This window comes from Anguilla rostrata, chromosome 9 (assembly GCF_018555375.3).
Source record: "Anguilla rostrata isolate EN2019 chromosome 9, ASM1855537v3, whole genome shotgun sequence".
NCBI lineage: Eukaryota > Metazoa > Chordata > Actinopteri > Anguilliformes > Anguillidae > Anguilla > Anguilla rostrata.
This window is the reverse complement of record NC_057941.1, coordinates 50043313-50069064: the sequence shown is the minus strand read 5'-3', so window position 1 is coordinate 50069064 and position 25752 is coordinate 50043313. Positions and strand designations below refer to the sequence as shown.

General features: G+C 49.9%; 1 pseudogene; it reads left to right on the top strand.

Moving 5' to 3' along the window:
- Positions 1–25752, top strand: part of LOC135264055 (FRAS1-related extracellular matrix protein 2-like) — a 75054-nt pseudogene that overhangs the window by 39132 nt on the left and 10170 nt on the right.

Sequence of the window (25752 nt, the reverse complement as noted above, 5' to 3'; positions counted from 1 at the left end):
GGGGTGGGGGGTGGTTTTGGCGGGAAAAAGGGGGTGGGGGGGTTCGGTATGGGCGGGAATTTGATTAGGCGCTCGTGATGAGCAGCTCTTGCTGTTTGCTGGAAGCTGGGGCAGGGATGAACGATAATGCCGCTTCAGGCAGGGAAGGAGCGGCGTCTAATAATTAGCAGCTGAGCTGTTGTACACAGAGCAAGATGGAGACTGGCAGTTGTGTTCTCTGCTCACTGATTAGCCATAGTTTTCACTTATTAGCAGTAGTGTTCTCTAATTAGCAGTAGTGCTCATTGATTGGTAGTTGTTCTCTGATTAGCAGTGTTGCTAGCTGGTTAGCCATAGCGCTCAGCGATTAGCAGTGTTGCTCACTGGAATCTGGGGATGAGCCACTTTTACGACATGAGTGGGCACGTGGGTAATATGCGTTCTTTTCTCTGCTCTCCTCCTTCCATGGAGGGCTTTCATGACTACCCATCAATCCGGCCCCCCCTCACCATTCACTAGTCCTCTCCAGGGTGTGTCCCTTGATATCTCCTCATCTCCAGCAACACTGCTATGCGCAGAGACTAAAAGGACAAAGCCGAAAAAGAAGTACTGGTCTTATCACTGAATCGGTGCAATTAAAGCATCTCACACAAATAGACTGCATGCCGTTTTTGCCTGCAGAATGAAGATAATTAGAACGGTCCAGATTGTAATGCGAATGCTTTTTTTTTTTTTTGTTCCATTAACCTTTACATGTGAATTGGCTGCCGTGCATTTTGAACAGGGTCCTGTTGTGGATGTCCTTTAATGAATGACTGGCAGCGGGGACTTTTAAGTGCATGTCGGAAGAGAGTTACAGTTAGCTAGAAAGTTACAATTACTGTGCTTTTAAACCGAAATGACTTACAGATGATGTATTTAACATGGCTAGGGAACAATCGCTGGAACTTCATTTCAATGGTGCTGCAGTCCAATTAGCACCTTCCAGGAGGTGTGTGCCACAGGACCCACTAAACATGGGAGAGAAGCATTCATTTATTTTTTTAAATGGAACTGTTACTGCGGCACTGTGTATTTTTGAGTCTCCTGCAGAAAAGCATCCCCGTGTAGAGGAATGTGTCAGAGCGGTCAGGGGACTACACTATTCCTGCATGCAAACATTTGTGCACCATTGCTTAGAGCCTTATCTCAACGTGGGAGTGTTGTGACTGATCGATCTTTTGTGCGATCTAGAGACCGCTCGATTAGTCCCAAAGGTTGCTCAAACACAGAGAACACAGAACCAAATGTAGTATAAATTGGAGAGAGCACCTTTAGTTTTTTTTTAGGAGCAAGTTTGTCATAATCCCACAATGCTTATTTATGCACCTGATGCAAAAAGAAAAAAAAAATAGTAATAAAAATATGCAAATGCAAAGGGTAAAATATGATCAGTGTTCTGCTCTCCTGGAGCTGCCTGGATAATGTCAACACGTTTAAACCCTGAACCAGGTCACCTCAGGTCAGTGTCTGCCTTTCAAGTTAAATGCCTCGGAGATTAAAAAGGATCAGGACCCAGGCCGGATATGCAGCGTGCTATATTGCGATATTATCGTTTGATATTTATGTGCTGAGCGCGCGTGCTTTACCTCCACAATCCATTCATCAGTGAAAAGGAAGTTAAGAGCCCAACTTATTAAAGGTAAAGAGCTTGGGTTTAAATAACCCAAGAGCCTGTTCATTTATTTATTTATTTAATATTATTTTTCAGTAAGAAGATATTTAGAATTGTGATATTATCGTTCAGAAGTATTGCCTTTTCCGCCGACTCTGCCGTTATTCAGTGAAACGGGCGAAAAGGATTATGCGCCGAAAGCTGTACCTCTTTAGGTCAGCTCGGCGCATTACCCGGGAATGCTGATTTATACGACCCAGCGCGCGGAGAAGGCGTTGCTTGTTTGGGGCGATAACTTATTGCGGCTCGCTTCGTCCGGTGTGGAACCTGAGCGCGCGCGCGAGTGTTAACCTCCGACCCACAGAAGCCCCGCGTTTCCCCCACCAGGAACCGCAACAGCTGCCTGCCTGCCCACGGCTGGGTTCGCTGAGCCGACCAGCTTTTAATAGCGCACCGACTATTTCCTTCCTGGAATTGCGCTTTGAACCCTTGATCGCGGAGAATAAAAAATCCTGCGCATTCATTCCTGGTTAAATCATATGCGGTGATGATTTCAGCAAGATGCGCTTTTCCAGGCAAAGATATGTCAGACGTAGCCGCTTGGTTAATTTGAGCTTCATTATCACGGTGATTAGAAAGCGCGACGCATAAAGACAGAAACAGATGCCATTTATGTGAAGTCTCTGGTTGTTATATTACTATTTTATTTTTGGCACTTTGTCTGCGCATAGTGTATCTTCCGTCTCTTCATTTGTGAGGTGAAGTTAGTGAATGTTGGTTATTAAAAACCAAGGCACAAAAGAGGTATGAATTACTTGGCTTATTTTCCCCCCAAATTTAAAAATAGTAAATCACGTCTTTTGATATTAGCTATTTTTTAACAGGAGAGCTGGCCCAGCATGGTCTGCCCATTCTCAACGGTTTTATCAATTCAGATTGGCAGTTCACGGTGGTGCAGTGGGTAGCACTGTTGCCTCAGCAAGATGGTCCTTGGTTTGAATCCTGGCGAGGGCCTTTCTGTGTGGAGTCCAAAGACATACAGCGTGCCACAGTCCAAAAACATGCACGTTAGGTGAATCAGAGAGTGTAAATTGTCCTTGAGTGTGTGTGAGTGAATGGTGTGTGTGTGTGTGTGTGTGTGTGTGTGCCCTGCGATGGACTGGCAAACTGTCCAGGGTTTATTCCTGCCTCTTGCCCAATGCATGCTGGGATAGGCTCCAGCTCCAGGCTCCAGCACCTCCCTCAACCCTGACCAGAAGTAAATGGGTACAGATGGATAATGTCATATAATATAAACCATTATGATTTGAGGTGGCTGAGGAGTGTCTGGCTGCGAACATGCACTTGGGTAGAGCTTCCTGGGTTGTTGAGAGAATAATTAGAACCCTCCATCTGTTCTGGAAGGATTGGGCCCTAAGAGTGGCACTTCAGCAATCCACAGTGCTGTAATGAGTGGCCTCCAACTGCATTCACAGACAATGATGTATTCATATCAGGTAGTGCTTACTGTCTGTTGCTGTGCCTGTGTATATTTGTGCATGTATGCGCTGTATTTATACTGTGTATGTGTGTGTCTACGCATATGCGTGCACATGCATCTGCATTTGAGCATGCATGTGCATATGTGTTTATCCAATTATATCTGTGTAGATGAATGCGCATGTTGCATGCATTTTGTGCAAGAATGTGTCTTCATGTGTGTGTACGCGTGTGCACATTTTTTACGTGAGTATCTTCAGTGCATTTATTGCACTCTTGAGAGAAGGCTGTCTGCCTCATAAAAATGAAGAACGGTCCTGTAACCATTAAGGCCATTTAGATTTTGTCACACGCTCGGATAGGAAACGCAGCGTTTCTGAGTTCGGTGCGATCGAATTACGGAGTTCAGACGCTGACCTGTTTGAGTTCGGCGGAACGGCGAAAACAAGCTTGTCGTAAATCACCCCGTAGCGGGGAAAGGAAGCGTGAGTGAGAAACGGGCCACGCGAGACCGTCGGCGGAGCCGAAGCTCACCCGGCGCGTTTCGTTTTCCGACGGCTAGCGACGGACACGTTCCGCGGCCGGAATCCTGCGGCTCCCGCAGTTCTGGGGGGGCGGGTCCGTCGGTCATGGCGAGCCGGAAACCGCCACGCATGCGGAACGGGGCGACTGATTTAGGGCTATGCGGCCGTCGCGCTCGATCCGGCTCGTGAGTTACGACCGCGTTTTTCAACGACGTGTAAAAATTGACGGTGAAAATTAATTTGATGTAAAAGCGGTTTTTTTTTTAAATTTATTGATGTAATTAAAAACGGCGAGGACCAAGCAGAGCGTAACGGGGTCGTGTTACGAGCCGTCTGGCAGCTTTGAAAACATCCAGCGTCCCGAGCGCGGCAGCGCGAAGATGTCGATGATGACGGGACGGCGCTTTTTCTGTACCGTGCCGAAATCGCCCCTTGATATTAAACAGGTGCTCCGCGGCAGCGGTTCGGTACTGCCAGTCGCACAGTCGGGGCTTGCAGGAGCACGCTCCCGCGTAGATGACTTCCGCCCGTTTGAATTCGCTGGCGTCCGGTGCCGCGGGTTTTCGAAAAAAGGAGACGTTTATACCTGAGGCTGACATCTGAGAGCGAGGCCAGCGGTCCTGACGGCGGTACTTACGCCTGTGGTGCCGTCAGTTCTCCCGGACCGGCTATGAGGACGGTCCCAGTCAGGCCGGCGCGGTGCGCCGTGTGAATGCGCCCTGGGTCAGGTGTCTGGGCGTCCCCGCGCGCACCCCGTCAAAACCCCCGGGGGGCTCCACGTGGGCATGCCGCGCCCGCTCGGAGGGTCTAATGCAGAGGCTGGAGAGCCATTAGACGGGCAGAGAGCACTATCAAAAGGCTTTTTTTAGTCGGTGAACTGACAGAACCGTGTGTTCATTGCCGTTTTGAGAGTGGGAATGCGGAGAGTACGATTCTGCGTTTGCTGGGCCAGTGTGTGTGACGGGGGTGTGTGTCGCTCTGTACCAAACACAGCAGGAGGAGGTGTGAAATAGACCCACCACCACCCCTTCATGCACTGGGGGGCCGCTGTCGCTGCCAGTGTGGGGCCCCTGCTGGGACCCCGCAGGGAGAGCTGGGATATCCGCAGCTGTGTCTTTATACACACAGACGCAGACACAGACACACGCACAGACACATGCATACACACTCATGAACATACAAAAACACACACAAACACACACACACACACACAGACACATGTGCGCGCACACACATGCACAAAAACATGCATACACACTCATGAACATACAAAAACACACACAAACACACAAGTATACACACACACGCACATACATACACACATATATGCAGACCCATGTGTACGCAGATATGTATGTATAAACACGTAAACACAAACAGACACGCACAAACCCCCTTCCTCCTCCGAGCTCATAGAATTGTCCACAGTCGCTGTCTGTCATCATCCTTCCCCATAAACACACACAGACAGCTGTCCACGGGAATACCTCAGCCTTTTCATGTGCTGTCAGCCCCCGCGTGCGTGTGTGTGTGTGTGTGTGTTTGTGTTTACATATTCTGCACGTATCCACTGACACACATCTGTCAACAGGTCTGTCTGGGCCTTCCTGTGAACCTCTGTACACTTTTAACTGAGCCCTCAGTTCATTATTCCAATTAGAAATGTTATTTAACAGGATGAAACCCCTTGAGAGGCGCCAGCTCGCTTCTGAGAGGGTCGCATGTAAATGAGTACATGAAAAATGATTAGTCAAATCAGGGGGAAAAATGTCAGATCAAGCAGACAGCAAACAAAACACGCATAGATACATGTGTAAATATAACAACGCATACATTACACAGTTGGTTGCACATTGCTAGCTTTAATAGCAAGAGCAGGCATCCTTAAATGAGTGGAAAAAAACAGGAGCCTTGTCTGGGACAGAGGGACACTGCACAGCTGGAACAAAGCCCTCAACCCCCCCCCCCCCCCCCTTGGGCTAACCGCTGCAGGTGTCGCCGAGGAAACGATAGTGGGCGGAATCAGAGTCTTTCACATCACGCCCTCTGGAAAGGAAGCCCTCAGGGGAGGGGGAGCGGGGGGGCAGTGTGTGTTGGGGGTGGGAGTTGGGGGGCAGGGTCAGCCCAGGAAACTGGGGTGGGGGTGGTGTAAAATGCAGGGGGGTAAAGTGTACTTGGAGCACCCCTGCCCTGTCATTACTGTCCTGCTGAAATTCCAGTCCACGGAAACAGCGATGAGTGACAGGTGGAGACACAGTCCAGCACAGGAGCGGGGGCCATTTCACAAGCATGCACTTAGCCAATTAGCAGCTGCTCTTATCCAGAGCTACTCACACAAAGCACTGCAATAAAGTTTGTCAAAGGGTAGCAACAGTACCGAGTTACTCGTGTCACAACTGATAGCAAAGGTTGTTATTCAAGCCTACAACATTACATCGAAGTTCCAGAGTACACACAAGAGGGAGTTTCAGGACATGGCACTACTGCAAGTGGCATAATGGATTTGAGGGTGTAGAGGTCAACTCTAGTGATAATTAAATGGGATGTGAACATGTCGAGGAGTATACAAACAGAGGTAAACGCTGGATGTGAAAATGTTTTGAATACATTTTAAAACAGGACAGTTGCAGTTTATTTGAGCTCAGATGCAGTGTAATTGGGTTGTCTGTGACAGAGGTGGCTTTTGAGGACAAAGTGCAGTTCTTCCGTTCGTACCTGTTATGTTCCAATTCTTGATTTAGAATTCATTTTGAAATTCCTAGAAGTGAACGCATTTCGTTAGTTAATTTGTAAATCACGATGTTTATAGTAGAATGTTCTGCTAGGAGAGGAGCATGGTGATTACAAGAGCGTATCTACAGGCCCATTAGATGTTCATACAGTTCTATCCACATTCCTGAAGTGAACTGAAATTGTGTTCATCTACGATGCCCCCTCTGAACATTTCGGCCGTTTGAGGGAACGTCAGAGTCCTCAGCGGCCCTTCCTGCTTTGCTTACCCGCTGACCAGCGAGCAAAGTCGCGAGCAGTACGCCAGCCCACACGACCGCTTACAAAAGCCTCGTTACGCTAGACGGATTTTTGTCCTGCGGTGGAATCCATCCTTGAACTTTTATTTTTGTCTTTGTCATCTCTTTGCCGTGACTTTGAAGGTAATTAACGGGCGGTTCCGTTTACCCAGGGGCCTCGCCGCCAGGCAACGGTTGCCAACGGCGAGGATCGCCGGCGGAACTTGGCGGATGTGTTTCGCGGGCGCGTCGCTTTGCTCTTTCGGTTTTATTTACTTATTCCGGAGGCAAAAAAAGAAAAAAAAGAAGAAAAGAATGGGCATCAACCTTGAGCCGATCTGCACGTCTCTCCATTACCTGAGCTTTGATACGCTGCAGGGAACTGGAACTCATCACCGGGAACCTATCACAGACTGTCAAACTCACCTCAATAAAAAGGATGCTTTTCCTATGGAGAGCTCCGTCCCTCCAGGGGTTATACCCTGTGTCCCTGTGGACGATTCACTCGCTCTACCGTCCCGTGAATGACATTGGTGGGGGGGGGGGAGGGAGGGGGTGGGGTTATGACTTATTTGTTTTGTGAGGTTTTCCGGAAAGAGCCGTGGGCCGTGGGCTGAGGAAGAGGAACTGAACCGCAGAGCGCTCCCGAGCCAGTCGTATTGATTTTAATCTGGAGCTGGGCGGTGAGGGGAGAGGGCTGTTTGGCTAACGTGGCCCGCCTGACCTCCACCGCCTTTCCGAATAGCAATTCAGATGCTAAAAAAAATAACCTCAACCCCAGAGTCACTGGACTGGGAAGTTACGCTTTCTGAAATCGGTCTGCCCTGATAATCGTGCAACCTGATTTGCGTGAGCTGGTTTTTGCCGGTTTTAGCCGGCCCTGACCGGTCGGTAAGTGGATTTCATGATGCACCGCCAGAGAACTTGCTGGATTCATCTCGTATCAGAGTGTCAGCCAGGTCAGGTTCATGCACCACTGTAAGGTTACGACTAGGGAGATACTAAGAAAACAGTGTGGGATCTGTGGGCCAAATCCTGTTCGTTAAATGATTTTTATTAATGTTGATGGTAGGAACGGGGTTTTTGTAAGAAATAATATCACATTGATATAAACGCTCATCAGATGTGAAAGCAGGGCTGTGTGTTTGCGAAGCTTTCGTGCTCGAGGGCTGCTCCTCGGATGTTTTTTTTCTTTTTGCGAAGCTGTCAAAATGACAGAGCTGGATTGACCCACGGACCACCGGGCACAAGCCAAAACAAGTTCCAGCCGGGGGGGGGGGAGGGGGGAGGGGCTCCTGTCATCAACTCTTCCTGACAGGCTGTCTCCAGGATACAGGGGGGCGATAGACAGGGAACCGGGGGGAAACCTCAGACCAGACACGCTCATGAACTCAAAGACAGTGTTTCCTGAAACTAGGGTACCGGGGGTCACACCGGTGCATGGTGGGAGGGGCTAGAGATAGGTCACAGGGTACGGGGTTTGTTTAAATAAAGCCGGTGTGAAGTGGTACCTGTGCTGGCTGCCTCCATGGCAACAGGGTTTGGGGGGGGGGGGGGGGGTGTTCATCTCTTAGCTAACGGGCCGGGGGGCATTTTGAAGCCTGCTTTTCGTCTGCTCTTCAAGCGAGCCTTATCTGATAGGGGGATAGGCGCTCCTCTCCAATGGCTCGCCGGCGGTCGCCGTGGACATTTGGGGGTCACCTGTGGGGGCCCCTGAGCTGAACCAGAGGGCTGTGCATGATTTCTGGTGGGGGTGGGGGGGGTGGGGGGGGGGGACGGATTCTTTAGCTCACTGCTCACTGACAGGTACCTTCAGCGGCATCCAGTATGCAAAGATGCGTCTGAGAGCTGCGATTGGTCGGCCTTCACGATATGCAATTATAACGAGCGCTGCTCCTGACAATTCCTGAACCTTGGATAGAATGGGTACGGAGCTTGATGTCAGCTGTGACAAATGGAGGTATCGTAGGAAGTATCTGGACAGAAACGAATCCGCTTAAACGATAGCCTTAAATGAAAGAATGATATGTGACCAACCTTCGTTGTAAGACGTAATTGTGAAAGCTGATGCTTGAGTAAAGAATATGCCACTGTTTTTATTTCTGATGAATGCGGACTTCCTGCGATGATCAAAATGCCATGGGAACGCGTCCGAGATGAGAAAATTTCCTGTTGGGAATTTAGGGTGAACTCAGTAGATCTGGGGGCTATTTCAGGAAGCAGGATTACTGAGTTAGCTGGGTGACTGCACCCGGAACCCTCCCAAATCTGGAACATGGACTGAAGTAAAAAGAGGGTTTTACTCCGTGAAGTTATCCAGCTAACTCAGTTCTTTGCGACACAGGCTCCTGTAGTGTATGTAAAGCATGATTATATGCACCTTTGATCATCAGTGAGACAGTAGACTCATTCTTCTCATTATTTTCCCCACAAATATAAAAAAAAAAAAGTTCTCTTGTTTCCTCAGTAAACTTTTTTTTATTCTTGTTCAGAGGCTTTTATCCCAGTCTTAATCTCACATCTTCGAAATTGGGGAGCTTGAGGTCATCGAAAGTAAATGAAAAAGTAAGAGAAAGAAATTGTGCACGGCGATCTAAAAAATGTTTACGGCTCCCACACTAACAGCCCTCTGACAATTTCCGCGCTGAAAATAGTTCCTAACTGTTCCAATTCCCTTTTTTTTCGCGCAATTGCGCCATTCACAAGAAATCTTTTGTAAGTTATACAGCGAAATTATCGATTTCCTGGCTTCGGCACGAATGCAGCGAATGCAGCGGAAAGACAAGCAGTTCGGAATAGCTCATCCAGTCCGCGCACAATGGCGTGAAACGTGCAAGCGAGAGACGACGCTACGCGGTCTCTGTCTGAGTCACCTGTCAGCGGAGTGAACGGCTTCAGTCTCCTCCTCAGCGCTACGCTGTTACACACACCTGGGGCGGGTAACTGTGAGCACGGCCTGAATGCTGGAAGGTGTGTGAGAGCTCTCTCTGTCACAGTGGGCCACTGGCAGAGTGTGTGTGTACTATAGCACATCATAATAATCATAATTATAATAATTTTCACTGATACAACAAAATGATTATTTCATTGAAGGAGTTGAGAATTTTTGTTGAGAATGTTCAGAAATTTTTTAAATTTCACCAGCATTAAAAGAGTTAAAGTGTTTAAGCACTCTGGTGAATGATTGATGTACTGTCACTATTGAATGATAATAAATAGTAATTAGCGATCTGTCCTTCCCCAAGTTGAAGGAGACCAGGTATGAGTGATTTACACCTCTGTCGGTGCCACCTGCTATTCGGATATTTAGTCTCAGACCCAGACCCAGACACCTAGACGGTGAGCGTGCGGCATTGCCGTCGCCGGATGGAAAAGCACATCTGTTACCGAAATAAGCACCGGCGCGGTGCAGCGCCACCAAGGACCGCGTGATCTTACGGCTATACCCTTAGAACAATAACACCGCTATACCACCCTTAGAACAATAAGTGGCCCGCCTGTGTTCCGGCACGTTCCGGGGTGTTCCGGCTGTCGCTGCACCGAGCGTGACTGACGGTGTGGCTCAAATCTCCCGGGGGGGGGGGGGGGGGTACACTGTCGGCACTTCGCCGTCCCCCCGAGATCGCGGTGCCTGCGATCCGCCCGACGAGACGCTGGGTACTCCGGGAGTTAGAGCCGCGGGTGGAAGGCAGAGCGAGTGTGGCGGCGGCGTCTGGAAAGGGAGACTCCAGCAAGCGAACGACCTGCGCCGGTCCCACCGGGGAGCTGCTACACCCCGCCACCGCAACTTTATTATTATTTATTTTTTTAAGTCAACAAGGTTATGTAACTCCACTTATGTGAACCTGGTATTTGTTTAGATGATCTGAACAACAGTGAAAGCAGGACAAATATAGCGCACACACACACACACACACACACACACACACACACACACTGTGTTTACTTCCAGCTGCTTGTGAAGTGCGCTTGTCTGTCTGTTAGCCCTTTGAAACCCTTTTGTGCATTTTATTTGCATGGCAACGTGCTCTGGGTAAAATGAAAAATAAACTCTGGTAGATTTTTATTCTGACAGTGCATTCTGTCACCTCTAGACACACACAGACTTTTTCATAGTAAATTTAACACTGACAGTGCTGTGCGGTGTTCACAGGCACTTCCGATTGACAGCTGAAGTTCAGCACTGGGGAACTCGTTAGAACAAGCGGGGCAAACACTCCTAACGATCAGTCTTGACTTCACGTGTCAGCTGTGGAGGGCCACACTGTCATTATAATTTAAAGGAAAACAAACCCGGTTACACGTTTCCTCTCAGACACTTGTTTCGATCATCTGAGCATCACAAGTACAGCGCATGCAAAGCGTTCACTGCCACCTGTTTTGGGAAGGATGCTTGTTCTATTTTAAAACTTTGAGACTTGTCGAGAATTTTCTCTCCGGTTTTCGCAGGTAGTCCTGTTTAGGGTCTCCATTGCTGCCGAGAGAACGAGGAAGACTTTAATGAGGAAGGTGCGCTCTGTAATGACCCGTCTCACGTCTGCCGTGTGATTTTTTTCCCCAGCGCCCGTCTTCTACTTCGGGGAGATGGAGTACCGCGTGGACGAGAGCGACAGCTTCGTGGAGGTGCGGGTGTGGAGGACCGGGACGGACCTCTCCAAAACGGCCACGGTCACCGTGCGCTCCCGCAAAACTGACCCCGTTTCCGCCGAAGGTGAGCCCCGCCCCGCCCGCCCGGGTCCTGCGCGTACCGCTCGACGACAGGGGCGTGTCAAACTGCTGTCCTGACCGGCCAAAGCTTCTGCAGGTCTTTTGGGTTTTTCCCTTCTATCACCAGTTAACTTAGGCCTCGGTAAACAGGTGTGTGAACTCTTTAGCCAATCAGAGGCTTAAATTAAGCGGTTAAAAAGTGAAACACAGTGAAAACAGCCAATACTGCAGGTGTTGAATGTCCTGAGGAACTGAGATCTTTGCTGTAAAGCAGTCTGGGTTCTGTGTGACCCAACTGCACCACAAGAACAGGTCATGTGACCCTGCATGAGAAAAGTTCTACAGTTAACAGACTGCTGTTCATGTAGTTACACAGTTTAATAGTGCGTTGTAATGAATACAGACACATTTGCCAAATTCAAGATGGACAGCTTTAAACAGATTATTTCACAAGAAATGGCCCCACACATATAAATATCAGGGTTTGTGGAGCGAAAGAATATTCAGTCATCTTTCCTCTTCTTGTCTTCGTCACGGACGCCGTATTGAAGCTGACAGCTTCCATTTGTTATGATAAGTGGCTGCTGTCAGGCGCTGTCAGGTGGTATTGAGGATCTTACCTCTACGAGTGAATAAAGATCTTTGCGTCTTCATTCAGAACGTCAGCAGGCGCGTTCGCCGTGCGATGCGAAGGGACCCCCGTGTGTAAAAACGAGCGTGGTGAAGTCCTCACGCACTTTACGAGCTTCCGGGTGAGGCAGCGAGTGTGCGTGTAGAGTAGGGTCGCACGGGGCCTTGTGTGTGTGACGGCTGTTTCATTCACACAGAAAGGGTGGGAAAGCTCCGGAATTCTGAGAGTTCTAAGGCTCCGCAGGCTGGAGGGCGTTTGGGGTTAGGAAAGATGGCGGCTAGAATTAAGGAATGCGAACACTGCGGAGGCCTGCCTGGCCCCATTGGGATGGGGATGGGGGTTTGGGGGGGGTGGGTGGGTAAATTATGAGGTGAACTGCTGGAGGGTGTGTGGTGGGGTGCAGAGTTAGGGAAAGGGGGAGGGAGAGGGTGGTCGAGTTATTTTCAATGAGCTGATTCTGTGGAATGTACAGCTTAACAGTCACATACACACTTTCATATGTGAGGGGTCTGTCTCCTTAAACCCACCAACAACCCCAATCCACACACACACACCCCCTCCCATTCCACACATTATTCCACATATCACTAGCCTTCTGAGGTGCTGATCCCCCTCTTGCTTTTTTTATGCCTCTTTACTCTCCCTTGTTGGTTATCTTAGCTCCACCAGGCCTGTCGTGATTCGCTGAGCTGTGAGAGCGGAGGTGTAAAAAGTGAAGGATGCTGGGATATATGCTATCAAACTCCCAGGGCCGTTTGAAAACCAGCCGGTAAACTCTTTGTGGCATCAAAGGTACCGGAAAGGGCAGCACATTGAACCCGTAATCCCCTTTACAAGCTCCCGAGAATTCAGCGCCGTCTAGGTGAGCCAAGTAATTCTCCAGAGAAGTTTTTTTTCCGATCCTACCTTGAGTACTGCTCATTGGTCTTTGGTCATAAAGTGCGAGGTACTCTAACAGACTTCGCTGGGTAAGCACGACCTCTGCGAAGCCCCCGGAAAACAGCCCAGGTTCGCCACGGTTTTTGGTTTTGAAGTCTTTTGCCGTTTGTCGTTCGATCGTAGCCGGCCTGGACTACGTGGGGATCAGCCGAAACCTGGACTTCGCCCCCGGGGTGAACATGCAGACCTTCCGCGTGACCATCCTGGACGACCTGGGCCAGCCCGTGCTGGAGGGGACGGAGAGGTTCGAGCTGGTCCTCCGCATGCCCGTCAACGGCGTCCTGGGAGAGCCGGGCAGGGCCACCGTCTACATCAACGACTCCGTCTCCGACTGTGAGTTTGATTGCTTTGGTCTGAAACGGGGAGAGAGGGACAGAGATCTCAGAGCCGATACGTTCAGCTGAGATCGAGAGAGAGATCTAATCACAAACACATTCGCTGAGAGAGACGGAGGTCTCTATACAGGTCTAGGCACATTCTTCAACTGTAATTGATTTTCTTCTTCTCAACCAGCATAGCTTGTGTAGCTGTTGGCATAAATCACCTCTTAGGTTAACCTACGGACATAAATAGCATCGCGCTTGATTCTCGGTTCTTGTCTTCATTAAGAATAAACAATAATGCATTTTATTTATGTACATACAGTGCTCTTCTCAATACTTGGAATGGAAAATTTTTTATCTCCAATTAGGAGTGTGCAGACAAGCGTGTGCTTTCCTTCTCTTGGTGGTTGAATCATTTATTTATTGTTCAATTGATAAATTGTTTGACTGTTTGATCGATCGATGGATTTGTTGGTTGATTGATGTAATCATTGTTCAATTGGTTTGTTGATTGATTGAATGATTGACTACTTGTTTGGCTGTTTGATAGATTGATTAAATTGATTGACTGTTCAATTGGTTGATTGATGGTTTGGCGATTGATGGATCTGTGGAATTGTTGGTTGATTGATTTAAATCATTGTGCAGCTGGTTGATTGGTTGATTAAATTGATTGGCTTGTTCACTGATTGATTGGCGTGCGCGGCCAGTGCCGAAGGTCCAGTTCCGGGAGGCGGCGTACGTGGCGAAGGAGCACGAGGGCCGGGTCTCGGTCGCGGTCTTCCGCAGCGGCGACGTCAGCTACCGGTCCACCGTGCGCTGCTACACCCGCCAGGGCTCCGCCCAGGTCGCCGACGACTTCGAGGAGCGGCCCAACACCGACGCCTCCGTCATCACCTTCCTGCCAGGTACGGCGCTGAGCAGGTGGAGCCCCCTGGTGGTCAGACTGAGATATGTTTATAGAGACAGATGACGCATACATATGTAATTATAACATAAATACATTGCAGTCCATAAGTCAATCAACTGTTTTTAATATACTCTCTGTTGAATTTTTTGTGCCTGCTTGAGCTCTCTGGCTGAACCTGCCTACCACATAAACACTTGTTATGCCCTGTGACGGGAATGCTGTCCTGTGCGGGGAACTGGACGCCTGACTCTGGCTCTCTCCTCGCCCAGGGGAGGTGGAGAAGCCGTGCGCGGTGGTTCTGACCGACGACACGGTCCACGAGGAAGACGAGGAGCTGCGGCTGGTGCTGGGGAGCCCCAAAAGCGCCTCCCCTTTCGGGGCGTCCGTCGGGGCGCTGAGCGAGACGGTCGTCAGGATAAAGGACGACGCGGACAGTAAGGGGCGATCGGGAAAAAGTGTTGACGTGCCGTGTTGGCTGTTATCTCTTTCTCTCCGGTTTCTAATCTCCGCTGGCCGTACGAACTCACAGTGGGGTGTGCCAGATTCCCTTCTCTTCCCTGGCCTGTTCTGTGATTATGAGTCTGACATCAGTCTGGCTTTCTCTCTGTCTCCTGTCACAAATCCCCACCCATCCAACTGGTATAGACTTACTGTAGTGTGTGTCAACCTCCTCCCTCCCTTTCTCTATTCTAGTCCAATCCCCAGCACCCCAACTGAACCTGATATCCCTAATAACTTTGATGTAACCACCAGCACTCTAAACCCTAGCAACTAAATTTAACCCTGCTACCCATGCCCCCCTATTCCAATCCAAATTCACTGTAATTTAATCCCATCAGTTGCCCCCCCCCCCCAGCCCTCAGCCCCCACTTCCCAAACACCCTGAGGTCGGCTGTGACCCCCCGTCTTCAGTTTCAAAATGTCTCCCCTTTCCCTAATTTTCCAAATTTCACAAATTCCTCTTGAACGTAACCCCCCTTAGTTCTCCCCCGTCACTGGGTCTACTGTGAGTGCCCCTCCCACACTAAACTCTTCTTTAAACCCCTTAAGGTGTGAGATCGTATATGAGATTAGAATCTTCTTGAACATTCCGATGCTGATGTCACCATAACATCTGGTAATTGAAAGCAATAGAGTTCTGGAACACTGAATTAGAATTTTGAAAAAGCCTTCTCTTCAAAGGGTTGATACAAGTGCCTCCAGCAGCTCCCCCAGCCTCAAGCCCAGAAGCTAAACTCTTTCTCCTGTCCCCCCACCCCTCCCCCCCAGAGCCCATAATCAAATTTGGCGAGACCAAGTTCAGCGTGAGCGAGCCGAAGGAGAGCGGGCAGGTTTCCACGGTGATGATCCCGGTGCTCCGCGTGGGCGACGCCTCCCAGGTGTCGGTGGTCCGGGTGCACACCAAGGACGGCTCCGCCACCTCCGGGGAGGACTACCACCCCGTGTCCGAGGGTGAGGCCCGATTACATCACACACCGCCCGTCTGTCATTGGCTAACTGTGCTTAGGGTGTCCAATGAATCTGTGTTTGCAAACCTTGTAATGAACGGGCAGTTTTTGTTGTGGTTCAGCTCACAACACACTTAGACACACACACACACACAGGCACACACACTCACACACTGTTGCTACTGTCTGAACAAAAGGCACCAATTAAGGGCTAAATAATTGCCCTTTTAACGTAACACTTCCAGTTATCGTAATTAGAGTTACTATCTGGCTTCAGTGACTCTGAGCAGAGGGGCCATCTCGCTGTGATCACGCAATCACACACACATTTGTGAAGAGCTTAGAGGGGAAGGTCACTGAGAAGGGCGAGCGTGTGTCCGCAGACATCGTGTTCCAGGCGGGGGAGAGGGAGCACCGCGTGGAGGTGGAGGTTCTGTACGACGGCGTGAGGGAGATGAGGGAGGCCTTCACTGTTCACCTGAAGCCTGACGAGAACATGGTGGCAGAGACGCAGGTGGGAGGCACACACCTGCACTGTGTACACACCTGCACTGTGTTCAGCACCTGCACTGTGTCCACACCTCACTGTGTTCAGCACCTTTACTGTGTTCAGCAGCTGCACTGTGTCCACACTTTTACTGTGTTCATCCTCCACTGTGTCCAACACCTGCACTGTGTTCAGCACCTTTACTGTGTTCAGCACCTGCACTGTGTTCAGCACCTTCACTGTGTCCAACACCTTTACTGTGTTCAGCACCTTCACTGTGTCCAACACCTTCACTGTGTCCAACACCTGCACTGTGTTCAGCACCTTCACTGTGTTCAGCACCTGCACTGTGTTCAGCACCTTCACTGTGTCCAACACCTTCACTGTGTCCAACACCTTTACTGTGTTCATCCTTCACTGTGTCCAACACCTCACTGTGTTCAGCACCTGCACTGTGTTCTACACCTCACTGTTTCAACATCTACACTGTGTTCAACACCTATGACTGCTACTACTACTATTAGTGCTACTACTGCTACTACTACTGCTGCTTTTCATTTTACAGTGAAAGTCTGAAGGTGCTTTAAATGAGCGGTGTAGTCAATTAAAATACAGCTGACAGCTGTGGTCTCTTATAAAAGCAGCTTTAGCTTGTGATTTTCGGGCCAGGATTATCCTGGCTGTGCTTCGTCTGTGCGAATTAACTCTGGTGCCTATCAGGATAATTAGAGATGGGCAGTCCTTTCGTGGAATACTGTATGAATATTGCATTTTTTGTCATTTTGTTAAAGCGGACAATTCCTGTGTGGATATTTGACATTCATTAATTGATCCTTCGTAATACCCACCATCCCAGCTGCCGTCTCAGGGCTGCCCCCTAGTGGCTGTTAATTTGTTAACGTGAACTCTGACTGATTCGCCATGTTAGTCATTAAAACTCACACCCTGGGCTTGCTCTTGTGGGGGTTTAGGCCAGAGCCCAGTACGCTGTAAAGTGTATTGTGACAAATGCACTATATCAGGGCTGCTCAACCCTGTTCCTGGAGATCTACCGTCCTGTAGGTCTTCACTCCAACCCTAACAAAGCACACCTCATTCAAAAGCTAGAGATCTCCTTGAGCTGCTAATTGGTAGAGTCAGGTGTGCCAAATTAGGGTTGAAATGAACACCTACAGGACGGTACAGTAGATCTCCGGGAACAGGGTTGAGCAGCCCTACGTTACTCAGATAAATGTGATTCGATCTTTGTGACCTTTGTAACTTTTCCCCGCTAACAGATGAGCAAGGCCATCGTGTACATCGAGGAGACCAACAGCATGGCCGACGTCACCTTCCCCTCCGTGCCCCAGGTGGTGTCTCTGCTCCACTACGACGACGCGGCGGCCCGGGTCAAGGAGGGCCTCCGCCCCCCCGCCGGGTACCCCGTGGTCTGCGTCACGGTAAAAAAACTCCCGCTCGCGTCGCTACGGGACGGGGGGCTGTTTTAGCGTGTTTTACATTCAGACCCAGAAAGCGAGCGACGCTGGGCCAGATCTACACACTGTCCGGCCCGGCTGTGCTGACGTGGGGCCAGAATCGGCCCAGATCCGGCCTGGAATCGCATGCTATCTCGGGGAGCCTGTGGCTCTTTGCTCTTGTTCGTGTGATATCATTTAAATGTTCCCCCAGGATGGTTTGGTGCTTGCTTGTGCGACTCAGTGTCATTTTCAGTTGGGTAGTCAGCAGGTTGTCAATGGAGTTGGTGGAGGGTAGGGGGGGGCTTGGGGGTCTGGGGGTCAGGGTTAGGGTCCGGTCTGGCCCCGCCACAAAGGTCTGATCCCTTCTAGTTTTGGGACGGAATAGTCAGTGCCGTTTCACTGTGGGATAGAGAGCAGCTTTCCTGGTTGTTCACACCCCGATTAAATGGAAACCAGCGCAGGTAATGGTGCTATGGCTGCTGTTAGAGCTGCTTTAAAAGGCCAGTATAAATAGATTTCTCCTTATGCATGGTTACTATAGTTACATGTGGAGAGCGCGATTGTGAGTTTAATTACAAACCCCCGCGAGAGGCTGTCAGTTCTTGAAGTAGGCAATAGCCGGACTTTGTGTCTGTACAGGGTGTTTGTGTGTCAATGCGCGTGTGTGTGTGTGCGTGCATGCCTGTGTGTGTGCGCACATATCTGTGCATGTGTGCTTGTAGGTCTTTGTAAATTTGCCTGTGTGTGCGCGCATCTGTGAGCATGTGTGTGTGTGTGTTATAAATTAGTGTTGTCAGTAGAACCTCAGTTAGCTTATTCACACTTATCCCCCCCCCCCAGGCCTGTAACCAGAAATACTCGGACTACGAGAAAACGGGCTCCATCTGCGTCAGCGAGCACATCAACGACACGCTGACCCGGTACCGCTGGCTCGTCAGCGCCCCCAGGGGGCCGGACGGCGTCACCAGCCCCATGCGCGAGGTGGACTTCGACACCTTCTTCACCTCCTCCAAGCTCATCACGCTGGACTCGGTCTACTTCCAGGCGGGGTCGCGGGTCCAGTGCGCCGCCCGGGCCGTCAACTCCGACGGGGAGGAGGGCCTGGAGCTCAGCAGCCCCATCACCTCCATCAGCGTGGAGGAGGGTGAGCTCCCACAATCCCCCCCTGCAGCCCCAGGGCACCATGGTTACTGTGTACCTACAGCCTGAGTCAGAGAATAGGCTATTAGAGAGACCGGGGGCACATACTCTCTGTACCAACGAATAGGGTATTAGAGGGACCCAGACCTGATTAGGTGAAATAAATAGCTAATAATACTATGGCTTGATGTGCTGGTAAAATTTCAGCACATTCCTGCTGATCCCTGAGAATTCTCAAATAAATCTGGCCAGAACGTACAGTCATGTGGAAGAATTTTACTCCAGATATTGGCGAAAACAGGTGTTTCTCATAAAATTGTCAGTCTTCTCCAGGAATCTAACTTGAATCTAGTTCAGATAAAGTATTTTATCCAGGACACTTGAGTACCCACCCTTAGGGAACATGATGTTTATGGTTTATCTCGCCTCTTTGTGAAGAAGCAGGAAGTGTGTGATAGGGACTGTTTTTCCCATAAGTCGTCTGGTCCATCTCCATTGCATTCTGTGTGTGGTTTAGCTGCTTGGACTTAGTTTTTTGACTTTTGGGTTTTCCCCCTGTGTGGTGGGGCGGGATTTCTCACTGCGTCCCCATCGTGTGCCCACAGGCATGTGCCAGCCGCGTAAGGTGGGCACGGTGGGCGCCGAGCCCTTCTCCGCCAAGCTGCGCTACACGGGTGCCGATGACCCGGACCACGCCAACCTCATCAAGCTGACAGTCACCATGCCCCATATGGACGGTGAGGAAACGCCCCCCTCCAACCCTAACCCTAACCCTAACCCAACCTCATCAAGCTGACCGTCACCATGCCCCATATGGACAGTGAGGAAACACCCCCCCCCCCCAACCCTAACCCTAACCCAACCCTAACCATGCCTCACATGGACGGTGAGGAAACACCCCCCCCCCCCCAGCCCTAACCCTAACCCTAACCCAACCTCATCAAGCTGACCGTCACCATGCCCCACATGGACGGTGAGGAAACGCCCCCCTCCAACCCTAACCCCAACCCCCCCCCCAACCCTAACCCTAACCCCCCCTAACCCATCTCCCTCCTCACCCCCCGCCAACCTCATCAAGCTGACCGTCACCATGCCCCATATGGAGGTGAGGAAACTCAACCACCCCAACCCAATCCCCCCCCACCCCCCACCCCATCCCCCCACCCCCAGGGGTTTCCATCATGGGAGGAGGGAGAGCAACATCTGCAATGGACACGTCTTCACTCGTTATCCCAAAGCCCAGTTTTACGATCTGCACCACTGTGTTATTTTGCTCTGCTTCTGTGTTTGTTGTACTTTGTTTGAAAACCCATTTCCCCCACATTTAATCCGCTTTAAAGCAAAATGACAGGACAAAGAGCGTTAAATGTTAATAGCTAATTTTTGATGAAAATGTGAGGTAGAATCCTATTATCCTAAGCTCTCAAAGTTCTTGACTCTGCATCTCACGCTTACTCCCACATACAATAATGAGAAACAATAATCTGATGCTTTATACCAAAATATTTGCATCTAATACTAATTTCCAATCATTGTCCTTAGAAGAACTTTTAAATCAGTTTTCACGTAATATTCAGCATCAAACTTTGAACAGTTTGTAAAAAAAGTAGAAAAGCAGTTAATACAACATAACACTGTTACACTTGAATTTTGAGCAGGGCTTCCCAACCCTGTTCCCGGAGATCTGCTGTCCTGTAGGTTCTCATTTCTACCGTAAATTTGGCACACCTGACTAATTAGCAGCTCAGTGAGATCTCCACTGTAGCTGTTGAGTGAGGTGTGCTTTGTACACCTACAGGACGGTTGATCTCCAGGAGCAGAGTTGGGCAGCCCTGATTTAGAGGATTCTGAGAACCTGAACTTTTGGGTATCCCCTCTCCTCCCCTCCCCCCCCAGGTATGTTGCCGGTGATCTCCACGCGGCCCCTCTCAAATTTCGAGCTGACGCTGAGCCCGGACGGGACGCGGGTGGGGAACCACCGCTGCTCCAACCTGCTGGACCACGACGAGGTGACCACCCGCCACGGCTTCCTGACCGACGCCACCAAGAACCCCGAGCTGATCGGCGAGACCTCGCCCTACCAGTACAGCGCCCCCCTCAGGGGGGGCAACACCCTGCGCTTCTACCGGAACCTCAACCTGGAGGCCTGCCTGTGGGAGTTCGTCAGCTACTACGACATGTCCGAGCTGCTCACCGACTGCGGGGGCACCATCGGCACCGACGGACAGGTAGGGCCCCCCCCCGGAAACCCAAAAAGAATGTACCCCCACCCCTCCTGATACCCCACCACCCTAAACACTCAGTCCAGTCCAGGATGTGGTAGGACCACAAGCTCTATACTCACCCATCTCCATTATTCATTCATTCATACAGACGGTGGTTGAACTGCTGCGGTCAAAATATAAACATGCATATGAATGCATCTTATTAATATTTATGAAGGGGCGTGGTCAAGAGCAATACTGTGCAATGGATGTCCCGTCCTGTAGTGGTTTGGGTCCTGGGGACTGCTGTTGTTGCTACAGCTAATTTCTGCTTAAATAAGGTTGTCGAGCACTCGTGTTCAAGTTCTTTCATGATTTTTTCCTTAAGCTTCTTAAAACAATGCAGGTTTGATCGCTATCATTTGCGTTGTCTTTGAATACTTCATTATCTACTAAATGGTTCGTTTCAGAGGCCAGATGGCCACACTTATATAATGACTTCCAATATAGCACAGTAAGCACAATATGAATATGGGTCTTTTGTTCTTCATGGAATATATCACAATTTCTGACATAATGTGGCTTAATAGTGTAAATAATCCCTCAAAACAGGACAAATGTCTAATTAAGTAAAAATGAACTGCTTGTTAAAATTCTTGGAATGCAGTTGCGGGTGGAACAAACACCAGCATACACAGGGGGGCCCGGGACCAAGTTTGAGAGCCACTGCTGCACTGTATTACCGCACAATAAACTCCTGTTTCCTACTGGAGCAGAAAAGATTGGGGGGGAAGGGGATGAGAGCACAGGCCTTGCCCATCTAATTATTCTAAATCAGGGCTGCCTAATGCTGTTCCTGGTAATGTTCCTATCCTGTAGGTTTTCATATCAACCCTGATTTGGCAACACCTGACTGTACTAATTAGCAGCTCAAGGAGATCTCTAGCCGCTGAGTGAGGTGCGCTTTGTTAGGGCTGGAGTGAAAGCCTGCAGGACGGCAGGTCTGCAGGAACAGGGCTTGGCAGCCCTGCTCTAGAGAATGTGTGAAAGAACCAAAATAGAGCCTGCACCTGATCTCCACTGATCCTTCCGTACAGGAAGTGGGACCTGTGCTGCCCTCCAGCCGGGGGGAAATGAGGTTGTTAGCCCTTCGCGGCTCACACCATAGGCTCTCCCTCTCGTCCACTCTTCCTCTTTGTGTCCATCCTTCCTCTCCGGCACTTCTTTTTTAAATTTTTTATTGAGCGCCCCTTTCTTCCGTACGCTCGTTTGTTCAGACAGCACGGCACCGGTTAACTGCTTATTAGCCTCAGCGTGACTCCCTGCGATGTCCTCACTCCTTTTAATCACCTTCTAGCACCTCCTCATATGGGGAGGTCTGTGCTCACAGGAACTCATTTTTAATGCGTGGTCGTAGTTAACGGCTCTTTTTCAAGCCGTGTGTTTTATTATCTTTGTCGCTGCTGCTGTGCATGCTGAGTGGCTCTCGTTAAAAATGCGCGCGGAACAACAGCAACCAAGTTAATAAAAAAACAGCTGTCAGGCAAGCCTAGGAGTCCCCCACGGCCCCCCGTATTCATTTTGAGAATCGGGGCTGTTGAGGCTAATTAATACCTCACATGTCCACGCGGACTTGTGACACCCGCTTCGGAGGAAGAAGGCAGTCCTGCTGAATTGGAAATGGCAGATTCAGCGGAGAGGCTGACAGATTGGGCTTCGCACGCCGCCTTCTCTGTCTCTTAATTCTTCTTTTGTCTTCGGAGAAGCAGCCAGCCAGCTGTTTTTATTTATTTATTTTACCTTTCATCACGTTTCCTGCCGTCTCTCCTCGGTGCGGCCGAGCACGCGGGTATCCGGCGAGCGCAGAAGTACGGCAGCTCGGAGCGCGCGAATGTTTTTTTTTTTTTTTTTTACGTCCGCGTCCAGCCGCACGGCTGGCTCTTTCTTCACAGCGTAAATTAGGCTCCGGCCGACTTCCTGTCCGCTGAACTTCCTGCCCGACTCAGCGAGCCGCACAAAGGAACGCGCGGCGGGCGCGGCGCTCCCCGCGGAGATCTGCGGCTGGAAACCACATTCCAGGGAGCCCCTGCCTCGTGCTTTTTATTTTACTTATTTTTTTACTGTGCCCACACCCCGCTTCAGCCTAAAACGCACCTCTAAAAAAACCCCCAGGGCGATTGAGGGCCGGACGGGGGTTCGAGGCAGACTGCTCCATTGCAGTCGGGGGCACTTAAGTACACAGGGAGTCTTTTTCTCTCTCTCTGCTGTACCAGTGCCACGTCATTATATGGAGGGGATTTTTTTTTTTTTTGTTCAAGCTCTGTGGTCCTGATTAAGTGTTTGTTCCATAAGTTAAATGAAAATTGACATGTTTTGTCTGACTCATACAGAGATTATGCAGAAAGACCTTCTATATATATATATATATATATATATGTTTTTTTTTTAAATGATGGACTGCAGAGTGTATCTGTGTACCTTGGCTGCAAATTGACAGCATTGTTTTGGGGGGGGGGGGGGGGTGTGGGTTGCAATGAAAGGGCTATGGATGAACAGTGACCTCTAGTGGAGATTCAGCTGTTTTAGTGCAAGAATGGCATTGTGAGCATCTGCCCAGATGCCCTTAGGCAAGTGGTTAATTCAGAGAAATTTAGAAAGAAAGAAGAAAAAAAAAAAAGAACACTGACTAACTTTTCAGATTAGTAATTAATGAGGACCACACATTTAGCCATTTTGTGTGAAATACTACTACAACAGCATCACAGACTTATTGCATTGCTATACATATACTTTCTATGACTAATGGAATAAATGTTCAAGACCAAAGTTGAAGGTTTTACATGCATTACTGTCCGTTAAGGGAGTAGTACTGGACTAATGACCTGCTTCTCCTCATTGGCTGACAGGTGCTGAACCTGGTCCAATCGTACGTGACGCTGCGGGTCCCCCTGCACGTGTCATACGTGTTCCACTCCCCCGTGGGGACGGGCGGCTGGCAGCATTTCGACCTGCAGTCCGAGCTGCGGCTCACCTTCGTGTACGACACCGCCATCTTGTGGAAGGAGGGCATAAGCAGCCCCCCACAAGCGGAACTACAAGGTAAGGGGTGGGGGGGATGGGGGGGATGGGGGGGAGAGAGGGATGAGGAGAGAAGAGGAGAGAGAGTGGGAGGGAGAGTGAGAGGAGAGGGAGCGGGTGAGTGAGCGAGTCCTGACGCTAACTGTTTCCCTAATGACCTGCAGGTGCCCTGTACCCCACCAGCATGCGCATCAACGAGCACGGCCGCCTGGTGGTCAACTTCCGCACGGAGGCCCGTTTCCGGGGTCTCTTTGTGACATCACACTCCGGTGGGTTCCCACGGCGACCTGTCAATACTAGAGACCCGATTCTAGAACCAGACCTTTTATTGTAGCAGTTGGGTAGAGTTCTGAGATGGATTCTGGAATCTGGTGTCCTGAAATGATGCAGTCACAAACAGCTCCATCTTCTATAGTCACAGCAGTTTTTTTTTTTTGTATTAGTGTTGTGTTTTGAACACAAGTTAATGTGATTTGCAGGGTCAGTGGGAGTGCCAATGTGCATTCTCAGCGAGAACTCATCAAGTATTAATGATGTTGCCATAACGCTACAAAATCCCATTTTAGTCATAATGTGCATATTATACATAGTTTCTGTGATCCTCCAGATGAATGTTATTTTGCCCGGTTTGCTTCCAGCCTCCCCATTGGCCTCCATGATCATGTGTGCTGACCACCCCGGCCTGACCTTCAACCTGACCTTGGTGAGGACCGAGCCTACGTACAACCAGCCCCTGCAGCAGTGGACCTTCATCTCCGACTTTGCCGTAAGTACACCCGTACCTCATCTTCCTCACCTGCCTATGTACATGACCCTTCGACTGCTGTACGTTAACCCTGCTGCAACCATGTGGGAGCTTGTGTATCAATAATATGTTTACAATTGTGACTGACATCTGTTGTGTAATTATTTATACACTAACACCATGTGTGTTTGTGACTTTAACTAAGGCCGTAAGCCGTCCTCAGTGTAATCTGAGCAGCACATTTTATTTGTGAAGAAAGCCTGTCGGTGTCAGCGCAGCGTGATGGGAAGGTTACTTGACTTGCAACTGAGAGATTGCAGGTTTCATTCTAGTCGGGGCACAGACGTTGTAGCCTGCCAGGCTGTTGAACATGAATTGCTTTAGTGGAATATCCACCCGTATGAACAGATGGTGTGGAATCTGTACAAGTTCCTCTGGGCCAGAACATCAGCAAAAAATAAATGCATTCCTGCATGTAATACATCTTCCTCTTTGCTCCTGTAGCAGGAAGCAGCTATAGCAGGTGTTCATGGTTCTTCTGTCTTCCTGAAAGGTGGTCATTGGGTGATTACTCACCCCTGTTTTGGCTCCTCCCCCAGGTGCGGGACTACTCGGGTACCTACACAGTGAAGCTGGTCCCCTGCACGTCCAACCCCAACCAGGAGTACGCCATCCCCCCTGTCTGTAACCCCAGGGAACCCATCACCTTCGACCTGGACATCCGCTTCCAGCAGGTGAACCCCCCAAAACCTACTCTCCCACTCACTGCGATACCGATTCCAAACCCTGCTCCTGGAGATCTACCATTATTCCTAGCTGCGGTGTTCAGGCGACCGGGCCTGCTTTGAACACTCTAATTTTTTCCAAAGCAAACGCTTCGGACCCCGCGGGACACTCAGCTAAGAGCATCGAGGGGGCGCCGAGAGGCAGGGGCTGGGACAGGCGGTAGCTCGCCTCGCGGCGGACCGCCAGCTCGATCCCAAGATCCAACTACTCCTCCCTCGCCCCTCTCTCCCTCCCGTCCTCCCTCGCCCCCTCC